The sequence below is a fragment of the Salmo salar genome, chromosome ssa18 (assembly GCF_905237065.1).
Source record: "Salmo salar chromosome ssa18, Ssal_v3.1, whole genome shotgun sequence".
Lineage (NCBI taxonomy): Eukaryota > Metazoa > Chordata > Actinopteri > Salmoniformes > Salmonidae > Salmo > Salmo salar.
In genome coordinates, this window is record NC_059459.1 from 13,927,268 (window position 1) to 13,941,019 (window position 13,752).

At 44.9% G+C, this 13,752-nt stretch overlaps 1 pseudogene; it reads right to left on the minus strand.

The window, feature by feature from the left end:
- Window positions 1–322: 322 nt before the first annotated feature.
- Window positions 323–12,878, minus strand: LOC106576913 (heme-binding protein 2-like; annotated as a pseudogene).
- Between the last annotated feature and the right edge of the window lie 874 nt (window positions 12,879–13,752).

Consider the following 13,752-nt stretch of genomic DNA (forward strand, 5'->3'; position numbering starts at 1 on the left):
GGGTTCGCTTCACGCTGTTCACAGTGTGGTAGCCAGGGCACCAAAACAGTGGAGAAGTTGATCCTCACGCTTCAACGCTATTGGTTGTTGTGGTCACAGACAGGATGTGCTTACCATTATATATTTAATTATATGGTGTAATGGGGTATTCTGTAATGTGTAGCCACGACTATTGTCAGCCCATGTCATGCGACATCAAAGAATAAGTGCTGCACATCATGCACTAATTACAGCATCATCATCATGCATCATGATATAATAACAGCATTATCAGGTGGTACTGATCCTCCCTCTCAATGGGACCCCCTCCACCCCAATGGACTCAGGACTTCAGCATGACTGGCACCTGACGCAAACACCACCTGGGGTGCTGACTGTGTCCTGACCCACCAGCCCCAGAACTGTTGGTCCACATCTCTATTGGCCCATAATCCTCACTGGAAGAGGGGAACATTCTGTATCCCTAGAGTAACCTGATTTTCCCACATTTTTAAAAGCCAATGGGCGATATACATTTTTCCCTTTTACCTGTATTTATAGGGCTATTTACAGAAAAATACAATGAAAATAAAAATTATGGACCTTGAGTGCGTTTCTCTTTTTTTCATCTAACACCCTGCCTCATCTATCACCTTGCCTCAACTATGACCTTGCCTCAACTATCACCTTGCCTCAACTTAGACAGTGGCTGATCAGCTGTGGAGAACTTCTCTTATTAAGAAGATTGCAGTTCTGCCTGGGGAACCCAACCCTCTCTATCATCCAGCTGACCCTAAAGGAGTTCTTCAGGGTCATGTATCATTTTTAGCCATAAAGTACAGACTCACAGTTCTACATGAATCAAATCAAATCACATTTGATTTGTCACAGGAGCCAAATACAAATTGGTGTTACCGTGAAATGCTTGCTTCTGAGGCCTTCCCAACGATGCAGCAATTAAAAATAATAATACAAATAAAACAACAAGAGGAATAAAATAAAAAACAGGAGAATGGAGCAACAGTGCATTCAGAAAGTATTCAGAACCTTTGACTTTTTCCACATTTTTGTTATGTAACAGTATATATATATTTTAAATCCCTCATCAATCTACACACAATACCCTATAAAGACAAAGCAATTATTCTTTTTTTTTGCAAATGTATTAAAAATTAACAACTGAAATATCACATTTCCGTAAGTATTCAGACCCTTTACACAGTACTTTGTTGAAGCACCTTTAGCAGTGATTACAGCCTCAAGTATTTGGAGAGCTTCTCCCATTCATCTCTGCAGATCCTCTCACGCTCTGTCAGGTTGGATGGGGAGCGTCGCTGCATAGCTATTTTCAGGTCTCTCCAGAGACGGGCTCTGGCTGGGCCACTCAAGGACATTCAGACACTTGTCCCAAAGCCTCTTCTGCATTGTCTTGGCTGTGTGCTTAGGGTCGTTGTCTTGTTGGAAGGTGAAACTTTGCCCCACTCTGAGGTCCTGAGCGCTCTGGAGCAGGTTTTCATCAAGGATCTCTCTGTACTTTGCTCCTTTCATCTTTCCCTTGATTCTGGCTAGTCTCCCAGTCCCTGCCTCTGAAAAACATCCCCACAGCAGGATGCTGCCACCACCATTCTTCACCGTAGGAATGGTGCAAGGTTTCCTCCAGACATGACGCTTGGCATTCAGGCCCAAGAGTTCAATCTTGGTTTCATCAGACCAGAGAATCTTGTTTCTCATAGTCTGAGAGTCTTTAGGTGCCTTTTGGCAAACTCCAAGTTAGCTGTCATGTGCCTTTTACTTAGGAGTGGCTTCCGTTTAGCCATAAAGGCCTGATTGATGGAGTGCTGCAGAGATGGTTGTCCTACTGGAAGGTTCTTCCATCTCCACAGAGGAACTCTGGAGCTCTATTAGAGTGACCATTGGGTTCTTGGACACCTCCCTGACCAAGGCCCTTCTCCCCCGATTGCTCAGTTTACCCTTCCCCAGTTCTGTGCTTCGACACAATCCTTCGACCTCATGGCTTGGTTTTTGCTCTGACATGCATTGTCAACTGTGGGACCTTACATAAACAGGTGTGTGCCTTTCCAAATCATGTCAAATCAATTGAATTTACCACAGGTGGACTCCAATCAAGTTGCAGAAACATCTCAAGGATGATCAATGTAAACAGGATGCACATAAAGCATTCACCCCTTGGCATTTATCCAATTTTTTTGCCTTACAACCTGGAATTAAAATTTTTTTTTTTTTTGGGGGGGGGGTTGTATCATTTGATTTACACAACATGCCTACCAATTTGAAGATGCAAAATATTTTTATTGTGAAACAAACAAGAAATATCATTGCACACTCTTGGTATTCTCTCAACAAGCTTCACCTGGAATGCTTTTCCAACAGTCTTGAAGGAGTTCCTACATATGCCAGGTCATCTGATACATCACTCTAGCCTTCTCCTTCTTGGTCAAATAGCCCTTACACAGCTTGGAGGTGTGTTGGGTCATTGTCCTGTTGAAAAACAAATGATAGTCCCACTAAGGTCATGCTGGTTAAGTGTGTCTTGAATTCTAAATAAATCACATACACTGTCACCGGCAAAGCACCCCCACATCTCCTCCTCCATGCTTCATGGTGGGACCCACACATGCGGAGATTATCCTTTCACCTGCTCTGCGTCTCACAAAGACATGGCGGTTGGGACCAAAAATCTCAAATTTGGACTCATCAGACCACTGGACAGATTTCCACCAGTTTAATGTCCATTACTCGTGTTTCTTGGCCCAAGCAAATCTGTTCTTCCTATTGGTGTCCTTTAGTAGTGGTTTCTTTGCGACAATGAAGACTGGATTCATGCAGTCTCCTCTGAACAGTTGATGTTGAGAAGTGTCTGTTACTTTAACTCTGTGAAGAATTTATTTGGGCTGCAATTTCTGAGGCTAATCACTAATGAACTTATCTTCTGTAGCAGAGGTAACTCTGGGTCTTCCTTTCCTGTGGCGGTCCTCATTGTGGCGGTCCTATGGTGAAGCATGGTGGTGGCGGTATCATGCTGCTGGGATGTATTACAGTGGCAGGGACTGTCAGACTAGTCAGGATCGAGTGAAAGATGAACAGAGCAAAGCACAGAGAAAACCTTGATGAAAACTTGCTCTAGAGCGCTCTGGACCTCAGTCTGGGGTGAAGGTTCACCTTCCAACAGGACAGCGACCCTAAGCACTAAGTCAAGACAAAGTAGGAGTGGCTTCGAGACAAGTCTCTGTATGTCCTTGAGTGGCCCAACCAGAGCCCGGACTTGAACCCAATCGAACATCTCTGGAGAGACCTGAAAATAGCTGTGCAGCGATACTCCCCATCCAACCTGACAGAGCAGAGAAGAATGGGAGAAACTCCCAAATACAGATGTGCCAAGCTTATAGCGTTATACCCAAGAATACTTGGGGCTGTAATCGCTGCCAAAGGTGCTTCAACAAAGTACTGAGTAAAGGGTCTGAATACTTATGTAAATGTGATTTTTCAGGGGTTTTTTTTATACATTTGCAAAAATGTCTAAATACCCGTTTTTGCTTTGTCATTATGGGGTATTGTGTGTAGATTGATGAGGAAACAAAACTATTTCATAAATTTAGAACAAAGCTGTAACATAACAAAATCTGGAAAAAGTCAATGGGTCTGAATACTTTCCGAATGCACTGTACATTCACAAAGCTTTTATACAGCTAAAATAAGACCCATTGAGTCCTGTTCAATCAGGATTCTATCAATCCTGCCATATCACTGTTACTGCATCTTTGCATACACAATTATTGCCTGCAGACATACATTACATGCGTCATTGCATTTTGAGAATGGGAAGTATCTACTGCAGCCTACCTGTGAGAAGAGGCAATGTTTTATTTATTAGAACATTTTCAGTTTCAAAAACAATGCTAAGTTTAATGAGAAAAGGCTACGTTCAATCTTTTACAGTACCTGTGACACTGGATGCGTCACGTAACCTGGGCTGAAAGTAGATTTAATTCTTACCACTGCTGGACATGCAAGTGCCCACGCGCATTTTTTAAATAATATTCCAAAAAATTACAGGGTAGATTACTCTGCTGACACTGACAAACAGATCAATAAAAACGATTTTGTCTGATCCATATAATTGGCCTACGAAAAGGGGAGACACAAATACAATATAACTTCCATCTATAAATTATTGTCCAAATACAAGCAGAAGTGGCGCTGACCCAATGACAAAGACAGTGGATATGCACACGTCACCGGGGATAAGGCTGATGTTCTCCGCTGGTGCCATTAAGGCAGGCTACTGTTTGCTCAATTAAGTTAAGATTTTTTACAACTAAAAGACAGATTAGAGTATTTTCATTGTCATCTCTTTACAGCAATAGCCATTTGTTTTCCAAAAAATGTTCCGCGATTGTATTTTTTAAATATTGCGATTAACTTGGCAGGGTCTCTCTGCTTTCACTGACAGTCTCAACTCAACAATCACCTATTTGGTATTTGCAGCACGCGCTGTCCAAATTGCAGGCCATTCCGACTGTAGGCTATGCGATTTAAAACAATTAATCCACAGATTTTTAAAAAAAGCTTATGATCCTTCGTGGACAAATCATGCTTTCTGGTGTAGTAGCCTACTTTAATTGTTTTATGTATTTATGTATAGACAGGAGTAAACTAATCAGGCTATATAATTTTGGCAATTTAATTCAATTTACTTTGGGAAAAGCTTCCTCCTAGCCTCATTGTCACGTCCTGACCATAGAAAGATGTTATTTTCTAGGGTAGAGTATGTCAGGGCGTGACAAGGTTTTTCTCTCTCTATGTTTTCTATTTCTATGTTGTCGGTCTAGTTTTGTATTTCTATGTTGGGGTTTTATTTGGGATGATCTCCAATTAGAAGCAGCTTTTCCTCGTTGTCTCTAATTGGAGATCATACTTAAGTAGGGTTTTTTTCCACCTGGGTTTGTGGGAGATTAATTTTGAGTAGTGTTTTGTTTATTCAGTTTATTTATGTATTGCATAGTTTCACAGAGTAAATACAATGTGGAACGACACACGCTGCACTTTGGTCCGCTTCTTCCTACGACAGCCGTGACACTCATGGACACGCCACTTATGCCTTTTAATGTGGCATAAACACAAACAGTCATGTTGTTTTCATCTGATTGTCAAACATTCAATTTAACAGGGCCGGGGTTATGGGTGGGCCTTGGGGGCCTGGCCCGCCTTACTGTACCTCCTTGCCCATCCAAATAAAATATTGAAATATTTGACAGAGAAGCCCGCCAACCGAAAGACACATCAATCTCACTTAAAGCATCCGAGCGAGCGAAACAGCACCCCTCTGTCTCAGTATGTGTAGAACATGTGGCTGATGCTGATCTGGACCAAAATAATATGGCATGTCATACTATTTCTGTCTAGAAAGCATTACATACATGGGCTACATATAGAGGGGCGCTGGAGGTACAAACCATAAAACCATCAAGCGCTATGATGAAACTGGCTCTCATGAGGACTGCCACAGGAAAGGAAGACCCAGAGTCACTCTGCTGCAGAGGATAAGTTCATTAGAGTTACCAGCCTCAGAAATTGCAGTCCAAATAAATGCTTCACAGAGTTCAAGTAACAGACACATCTCAACATCAACTGTTCAGAGGAGACTGCGTGTATCAGGCCTTCATGGTCAAATTGCTGCACAGAACCAGTACTAAAGGACACCAATAAGAAGAAGAGACTTGCTTGGGTCAAGAAACACAAGAAATAGAGATTAGACCGGTGAAAATCTGTCCTTTGGTCTGATGAGTCCAAATGTGAGATTTTTGGTTACAACCGCCGTGTCTTTATGAGACGCAGAGTTGGTGAACGGATGATCTCCGCATGTGTGGTTCCCACCGTGAAGCATAGAGGAGGAGGTGTGATGGTGCTTTGCTGGTGACACTGTCAGTGATTTATTTTGAATTCAAGGCACACTTAACCAGCATGGCTACCACCAGCATGGCTACCACCGTGCACTCACCTGTCATATCCCGCAGTGTAGTTGTAGTCTTTGTTGTAGGTGGCCTGGACTTTGTCAAGTTGCCTTTTCAGAAGCATGGAGTTAAAACTTCTTCAGGATCGGTGGGTCCCCTGCGGGACATTGAGCTAACGTAGGCTAATGCGATTAGCATGAGGTTGTAAGTAACAAGAACATTTCCCAGGACATAGACATATCTGATATTGGCAGAAAGCTTACATTCCTGTTAATCTAACTGCACTGTCCAATTTACAGTAGCTATTACAGTGAAATAATAGCATGCTATTGTTTTAGGACAGTGCACAATTTTGAACATGAAAAGTTATTAATAAACAAATTAGGCACATTTGGGCAGTGTTGATACAACATTTTGAATAGAAATTCAATGGTTCATTGGATCAGTCTAAAACTTTGCACATACACTGCTGCCACCTGGGCTGGAATAATACATGATGGCCTTTTTCTTGCATTTCAAAGATGATGGTATAAAAATAAAATAAATTCAACGGTATATTTTTTTTCTTTGTATTGTATTTTACCAGATTTATTGTGTTATATTCTCCTACGTTTCTTTCACATTTCCACAAACTTCAAAGTGTTTCCTTTCAAATGGTACCGAGAACATGCATATCCTTGCTTCAGGGTCTAAGCTGCAAACAGTTAGATTTGGGTATGTCATTTAAGGCGAAAATTGAAAAAAAGCAGTTGATCCTTAAGAGGTTTTAATGCTGGCTGTCAAAGACATCATCCATCTACCGTAGCTCCTCACGTACACTTTCATATCTGACAAGTCTGTAAAGTACACCTGCACAGGGAGATCACAATGGCATCCAGATAGTTAGCCAGCAGTCTTAAAAAAATACATTACATACCTGACGTGTTGAGATTAGGGATGCACAGATATTACATTTTTGGCCGATACCGATATTAAATCCTGGCTCTGCAAAAAAAAATTTGGGGCTGCCTCTCGTGCCTGTTGCGCTCTCTCTCCTCATACCATCGCCTCTCCGCTCTCGCCGCTTCGATCTCCTACTGCGGGAGGCGATAATCCCCAGCCTGAGTCCATGGTCCCTCTCCGTCCAGGATTTGTTCCCACGTCCATGAGTCCATCATGCTGCTCTCCTGGTGCTGCTTCTTCCTCCGCTGCTTGGTCCTTTTGTGGTGGGTAATTCTGTAACGGTTGTCGTACTGGAGAGAAGACCAAGGTGCAGCGGAGTTAGTGTTCGCCATATTTAATACTTGAACGGAACACTATACAATTACAAAAAACAAGAAACTGACAGCCAAACAGTCCTGTCAGGTGAAACACACTAACAGAAACAATTACCCACAAAACCCAAAGGAAAAACATGCTCTTTATGTGTGACTCCCAATCAGCAACAACGAGCTTCAGCTGTGCCTTATTGGGAGCCACACACGGCCCAAAACAAAGAAATACAAAAACATAGAAAAAGGAACATAGAACGCCCACCCAATGTAACACCCTGGCCTAACCAAAATAAAGAACAAAAAACCCCTCTCTATGGCCAGGGCGTTACAGTACCCCCCCCCCCAAGGTGCGGACTCCGGCCGCAAAACCTAACACTGAAGGGGAGGGTCTGAGTGGGCCTTCTTACGGCGGCGGCTCAGGTGCGGGATGTGGCCTCTGCCCCACCCTTGGCGTCGCCCTCTTAGGTGGTGCACCTGGCCGCGCCGAAGGTCTGGCGGGCGACCCTGACTTCGCCCGGCTGGCGGGCGACCCTTGTTGCACCCGGCTGGCGGGCGACCCTGGCTCGACCCTGGCTGCGCCCGGCTCTGGCTGATCCGAGGAGACGGGCCGCTCTGGCTGATCCGGGCAGACGGGCCGCTCTGGCAGCTCCGGGCAGACGGGCCGCTCTGGCAGCTCCGGGCAGACGGGCCGCTCTGGCAGCTCCGGGCAGACGGGCCGCTCTGGCGGCTCCGGGCAGACTGGCGGCTCTGGCGGCTCCTGACTGGCGGGCGGTTCTGGCGGCTCCTGACTGGCGGGCGGCTCTGGCGGCTCCTGACTGGCGGGCGGCTCTGGCGGCTCCTGACTGGCGGGCGGCTCTGGCGGCTCCTGACTGGCGGGCGGCTCTGGCGGATCCTGACTGGCGGGCGGCTCTGGCGGCTCCGGACTGGCGAGATCCACTGGAGACCTGGTCCGTGGAGCAGGCACAGGACTGACCAGGATGGGCCAGACCCCCTGGAGGCCTGGTCCGAGGAGGAGGCACAGGCTTAACCAGGATGGGGAGACCCACTGGAGGCCTAGTCCTGGGAGGTGGCACAGGACGGACCAGGCTGGAGAGATCCACTGGAGGCCTGGACCGAGGAGGAGGCACAGGATAAACCGGGCTGTGGGGGAGCACTGGAGTTCTGGCCTTTACGCTCTTTACCCATTCTCCAGGCTGACTGCCCACTTCGGCCCGGCACGGGCGGAGAACAGGCATTGGGCGAACTGGACCCTCCCAGCGCCCTGGAGACCCAGTGCGCAATGCCGGCGCAGGATAACCTGGACCGAGGAGGCGCACTGGAGACCAGACGCGCTGAGCTGGCACAACCCGTCCTGGCTCGATGCCTGCTCTCGCATGGCACTTGCGGGGGGCTGGCATGTAGCACTCCGGGCTATCAATGCGTACTGGGGACACCGTGCACTTTACCGCATAACACGGTGCCTGACCAGTACTGCGCTGCCTCCTGTAAGCACGGGGAGTTAGCCCAGAATTAAATCCTGGCTCTGCCACACTCCCCGTGTGCCCCCCCAAAACATTTTTTGGGGGCTGCCTCTCGTGCCTGTTGCGCTCTCTCTCCTCATACCATCGCCTCTCCGCTTCGATCTCCTACTGCGGGAGGCGATAATCCCCAGCCTGAGTCCATGGTCCCTCTCCGTCCAGGATTTGTTCCCACGTCCATGAGTCCATCATGCTGCTCTCCTGGTGCTGCTTCTTCCTCCGCTGCTTGGTCCTTTTGTGGTGGGTAATTCTGTAACGGTTGTCGTACTGGAGAGAAGACCAAGGTGCAGCGGAGTTAGTGTTCGCCATATTTAATACTTGAACGGAACACTCTACAATTACAAAAAACAAGAAACTGACAGCCAAACAGTCCTGTCAGGTGAAACACACTAACAGAAACAATTACCCACAAAACCCATGCTCCTTATGTGTGACTCCCAATCAGCAACAACGAGCTTCAGCTGTGCCTGATTGGGAGCCACACACGGCCCAAAACAAAGAAATACAAAAACATAGAAAAAGGAACATAGAACGCCCACCCAATGTAACACCCTGGCCTAACCAAAATAAAGAACAAAAAACCCCTCTCTATGGCCAGGGCGTTACACCCCGTTACCAGTAAAACATAATTAAAACCAATTTCTTTCACTTACTTGCTGTGTTGTTTCACTGTTCATTTGTTCAGTCGTTTCATTCTCAACCAGGATTTCATCGCTTGTTCACAGCCTGTGTTGGCAGTTTTGTTAAGCAGGCGTTTCAATGCCATGACAGAGGGTATCATTTCTGCTGCAGGCGCAGTTGATGAGCTTATTTCTCGGGTCAGTTGTTCATGTTTCCAAGTTTCAAACATGTTCTCAAACGCCTTGTTAATGGCAGCAGCGATATGAGAACCAGCACATTCTTGAGCATGCAATACGACTTTCCTCAGTACTAAATCCTCGACAACCCACTGTGCTGTCAGACTCCGCATGCTTATGGGACTGACATCGCTGGTCCAAATGTCAGTCGTGAAGCTAATAGCAGTTACGGTAATAGCAATACTGTGTAACTCCGGTACGGCAACATCTGAAAAATAGTGCCTACTCGGTAGTGTGTACCGATGCAAAAGCCAACATCCTCCACGACAGAGAACGGTTGATTGTCAAGGGTAATGAATTCCATTATCTTGGTGTTAATGGATTTCACTTTTGAGTTGTTTCGCTGAAATGTTCTTACTCTTTTAAATGACTGCTCGACTTGTTGACTGCTCGATCTACACAGCAGACATTGTGGGCTAGGTTAGGAATGCTGTGTTACAAGTGTAGCGCAACATTTTTTGTGGCGTCATTACGTCATCTACCTACATTACATAGGTATGCACGTCAAATTTGACATTGGTTTTGCACATCGGCGTTAAATTAGACATCGGACCGATGCCGTTGTTGGCATTTTTAGCTAATATCGACCAAATCCGATATGCTTACAGATATATTGTGCGTCCCTAGTTGAAAAAGTCTTTGTGTTATTTAAAATACTTAAGCTGCGCTTGAATGAGCTTGTCTTGCACAATGGCAACAATTGAATAGTCCTAAAAGTGCAAACCCCGCCCATCTGGCACTCTAGAAAATCTGAATCAAAGTATTTTAAAGATATACTTCATGAACCCAGGTCTGATAGACAATCATATTGACCATGACCATGTAAGAGTTGGCTATACAGAATGTACAGATCTGAGGCATCCAGGTTAAAATCAGTTATATAGAGTGTTAGGCTAATCCCAAATGGACCCCTTGACCCTACACCCTATGCACTTGTCAGGTTGACACATTTTTGACAGACAGCAATATGGTAATAGCTCCACCTTACCCTCTGATAGACTAAATGGAAGTTCACCATGTTGCTTAAACCAATCAAATCCTCTCAGATCTTAACAAGTGCATAGGGTGTAGGGGTCTATTGGGCCTTACCTTGTCATCAGTGGGTTGGGCAGGAGTCATATGATGGGCAGATGGCAGGACAAAGCTGAGGGTGTAGACAAATGACTGTGAAATCCTCTTAGTCTCCTCGACAATCACTGGGACTGTCATGTTGTAACGGCCGTCTGAAGGAGTAGACCAAGGCGCAGTGTGGTTAGTGCTCATCATGTATTTATTGTGATCCGAACACTGAAACAAAGGAACCAATAACGACAGCCAAACAGTTCTGTCAGGTATGGAATACAAAACAGAAATTAACATTTACATTTACATTACATTTACATTACATTTTAACCACCCACAAAACACAATGAGAAAACCCCTACATAAATATGGTATCTAATCAGAGGCAATGAGATTCAGCTGCCTCCAATTAGAGACCAACCCCAAACAATTCCAACATAGAAACAGAAAAACTAGATATTTAAACATAGAAATAAAATAACATAGATCAACCCAAAAATCCCAAAACACACAAAACAAACACCCCCTGCCACGCCCTGACCAAACTATCATAACAAAATGACCCCTTACTGGTCAGGACGTGACACATGTCAATGTTGATGCCTATAGGAAAAATGTATGGGTAAACACATCTTGCCAGGTAGACACACAAGCATGGAAACAGACTCATGCATATGCACGCACACACACACGCACACAAATAGATGTACACACACAAAAATACACACACACACACACACACCAGCCTTGTTGGATCCGGTCTCATGAATGAGGTGACTATGGACTTATCCATGAAGTGGGCTTCCTTGTCTGTCGACACCCATTTCACTGAGTCATAGTGGCGTACCTGCAACACAGCCACAGACACAAACATTCACCCAGAATCCTGTGCTGTAGAGTGCATTACAGATGATGTAGGTTTGGGTTGGGACTGTGCAAAAGTGAAACAACCCTGCATAACTGATCTACAACTCAATACGATACCCCAATGTGGTGAAACAATTGACATTGTAGGTGCGAGGGAAGGAGTAGTCCATGGGTGGAGGGTGTGGGGGTTCGGGAGCTGCCAAGTGGGTGAGGGTGGGGGGGGGGGGGGGGTGTACAAGCAACTTTGGTTCCTAGACGCGGTGGGTGGGAAGGGGTGGGAAACCTGGTTTCTGGGGCTGGGGTCGTTGGGTGGATGGAAGCTTGGTAGCTGGGTAGGGGGAAGCTCCTGTTTTTACGCATGCAGGTATGTATATTTTAGGTTTTCACAATTGTATGGAACATTATGATCAACTTTATTGTGATGAAAATGCCATTGTATTGTATCTGCAACCCTGACCTAAAACTAAACGTGTAAAAAAAAAAGGCGGGGAAACAAACTCCTGACTTAGTTTTAGCTGCTATGTGCGGTTAATTTGTGCTTTACAATCGACTCACCTCATAATCATCATTCTTGCAAACCAGATCATAGAGCAGACATTCCTTTGTCTCGGTACAAAAGCTAGACTCAGAGGAGTTCCTATACGGGGATCAGTGGGAAACAAATCAATAAGGAACAACAGCATTTGATTTCGCATGGCCGGCGTTCACTCAATATATGCACAGCGTATGATTTCTGAGTTGTGTGGTTATGATGTGAGAGGAAATAGCAGAAGTGTACCTTCCTTAACCAACTCTAGCTTCAGCAGTCAAGTTGAGCAGCAAGCCAACCAACCCAGCAAGATAAACCCTGAAGTACACACAAATAGTTAGCGTCATCACATTAAAAATCTAAAGCACACATCACTCTTGCAATAAATTGTAATACTTTGAAAGACAGTTTGTAAACGATGTTATTACACATGTCTATTTCTATAAAAATCTCCTTTTAAAAACTTAACACATCACAAATCAAACAAACCTTATCAAAGCAATGAGAGCCTATCATTTCTACTTACATTATGCTGAACGTGTGTCTTTTATACCAGCTCACTCCAGATGCATCCACTCTGAGAGAAACGCTTGCAGAGAAACTATTCATACTAAATACAGATTATGAAAGAACATGTTGATCACTCCCCAAAACTTGTAAGACACCCACTTCCCCGAAGAATAGCCCAGGGGCCTCAACTTTAACGATATACTTCAGTGGCCTCAACAAATATGTGCAATGGACTTAACCTGCTGAAGAGAAGAAAAGGTGGTTTATAAGTGAGTGTGTGCCAAGTTAGATAATGTGAGATGATCAGTGTTGATGTTTCTTTGCGAAACTGGTATAAGCTTGTTGTGAACGAGGCGGTGACCTAGATTTATCACATGCTCTTATATATTCCTGTTTTGTAATTGAAGCCTTTGCTATTTCGCAATAGGAGCCTGGCTGTCACATTTAGAGGGAATAAATAACTCTTGGATGGAGTTTATTCACTGAGCACAGTTTCACGCCTGCTCCCGCTCCTCCTCCCTTGTGCTCGGGGGCGCCAGGCTACCCGTCATCATACACACCTGTTACCAACATTATGCGCATTATGCGCTCATTGGACTCACCTGGACTCCTTCACGTTGTTGTTCCCTGTGTCCGCATTATTCCGTATTGTGTTTGTTATGTGTTCCTGTCCAGGCACTGTTCCTGTTCCATTTCATGTCCGTCAGCTAATAAACCTTCACTCCCTGTACCTGCTTCTCATCTCCTGCGTCGCTCCAGTAACAATATGTAACACACAGTTGGGCCAAAATCACTAGTTGGCAATGGAGTCTCAGTGTGTTCCTACAGACGACCCTGGCATTTGTCTTCCCTGCTATTCCTCTACTTAATCAGTTTTCTTTATTCATTGTCTGGTCCAACCATCATCATCACTTCCTTTTATACATTTTTTATGTGTCATTAAGTGTCAATGAGGGTTCAATTGGTTAAATCTAACTTTATTATGATATTACTATGTCGTTATACTATAAAAAGAAGCACAGATATACATTGGGCAAACATTTTCTAATTCATATCAAACCATATCACCCACATAAAACAGATAAGACAGCACTTGTATGACCCTAAGAGTTCAGCTTTCACCCCCACGAAGAGAGCAGCCTAGAAACCAGGTCTCTGGGGTGTCTCTCAATAGACTAAAATGGTTTCCTCACCTCGTCTCCTTTC